The sequence below is a fragment of the Octodon degus genome, unplaced genomic scaffold, assembly GCF_000260255.1.
Source record: "Octodon degus isolate 3935 unplaced genomic scaffold, OctDeg1.0 scaffold00020, whole genome shotgun sequence".
In the NCBI taxonomy this organism is placed as follows: Eukaryota; Metazoa; Chordata; class Mammalia; order Rodentia; family Octodontidae; genus Octodon; species Octodon degus.
Genome location: NW_004524596.1, coordinates 16,462,903 through 16,464,711, shown reverse-complemented (window position 1 = coordinate 16,464,711; position 1,809 = coordinate 16,462,903). Strand labels below are relative to the sequence as shown.

The window sequence follows — 1,809 nt, the reverse complement described above, 5'->3', positions numbered from 1 at the left end:
GGAACAAGCTTAGCAAAGCACATGGACTGCGGTTCAATCCCCCAGCACCACATGCCAGCCAGCCCCGCCCCCAGGCAGGCTGAGCTGGCCACACACACAAATAAATAAATAAATAAATAAATAAAACTGATTGAGACGGGCTGGGGAGATGGCTCAGTGGCATAAGAGCTTCCCTGGCAAGTGCTAAGGGCCTAAGTTCAATACCCGGTTCCACAAAAAAACAAACAAACAACAACAAAAAAAAAAACTGATTGAGGCACATGTCTATAATCCCAACATTTAGGAGGCTGAGGCAGGAGGATCCTCCATGAGTTTGAGGCCAGCTGAAACTACTACATATGAAGACCCTATCCTAAAAATCAAAACAAGACCCAGCAAGATAACTCAGCAGGGGCCGGGGAAATGGCTCAGTAGAATAAGCGCTTCCCTGGCAAGCGCAAGGGACTGAGTTCAATCTCTGGTTCCACCAAAAAAAAAAAAAAAGCTCAGCAGACTAAGCACGTGCTTAGGTACGCGCAGGGACCAGAAATGAATCCCAGCACCACATGCTGTGACAGCCCCACCCCACGCATGCTAAACCAGCTACAAGACTGATTATGGTGGTGCAGGCCTGTAATCCCTGTGCTGGGAAGGCTGAAAACAGGAGGATCACTAAAACTCCAAGCTGCATAGTGAGACTCTATACCAATTTAAAAAACAGAAAAAGAAAGTATGTAGCAACATTTTCATCATCATCCGTGACCCTTTTACAGGCTGTAGTCTTGAACAAGATGGATCCACCAAAATCAAAGCGTGTACTATAAGGCCAGCTAGACCAGGGTTTAATCCCGTGTGCTGTGCCAGCCCCACCCCCAGGGTGTGCTACAGACAGTGACTGAGACCGGGCTTGGTGGCACAAGCTTCTAATCCCAGCACTTGGACAACTGAGAACAGGAGGAACACTATGAGTCTGAGCTGTGTAGTAAGACCCTGTAGACTGTGTACTAAATATATTTTTTTAAAAAAAGAGTAAATGCTTACATTCATGCAAAGGTACAGAATGAGCAAAACAAACCAAACTCTGGCATCAGATCCAGCAGGAAGAGGGGCGGGAACCAGCTGAGACGCGAGGGGAGCCTGGAGCGCTGGCAAGCCACACTGGAGGGGTCTGTGCTCTATTCACGCTACAAAGCTCCCCTGAAACTTCAGAGCTGGACAAAGTGGCACATGCCTACAATCCCAGCTACGCAGGAGCAGAGGTCTGCCTAGCACCTGTGAGGCCCTGCGGTCAATTCTATGCAGGAAAGAGGGACGAAGAAAAGGGGGTTCAGAGGGAGGGAGGAAAATAAAGAAACAAACAAAATAGGAGGAAAAAGCCAGCGTGGAAACTTCTATCTAAAAACATTAAAAAATATCCAAACGCTAGTCATACTAGGGTAGCAGAACCTAGCATTTGATTTCTCATCTTCAAAGATTTCTCTTTTTTGTCTAGTCCTGGGGATGAAGTCCCTGTACAAGCGCTAAGCACTCTACCCTGAGCTGTGTTTCCCAGTCTCCAAGGCTTTGGTCACCTTAAATCCTTTCTCAAATAATGAGGAGTAAGTGATTTCCACATGCCAGACCATACTGCAAGAACAAACGTGGCTGTGGTGGTGCACATCCGCAAAGCACTCAGGAGGCTGAGGCAGGAGCACTCCAGACAGTGTGAGGCCAGCCTGGGCTGCAGAATGAGCTCACAAGCAGCTGGAACTACACAGCAAGACCCCGTGGAAAGAAGGAAAGAGAAGAGAGAAAGAAAGAGAGAGAGAGAGAGAGAGAGAGAGAGAGAGA

The 1,809-nt window shown here is 47.8% G+C and overlaps 1 protein-coding gene across 1 annotated transcript in view; it reads right to left on the bottom strand.

Moving 5' to 3' along the window:
- The window catches only part of Msh2 (mutS homolog 2), an 82,809-nt gene that overhangs the window by 57,136 nt on the left and 23,864 nt on the right, over positions 1-1,809 (bottom strand). The window lies entirely within an intron of this gene.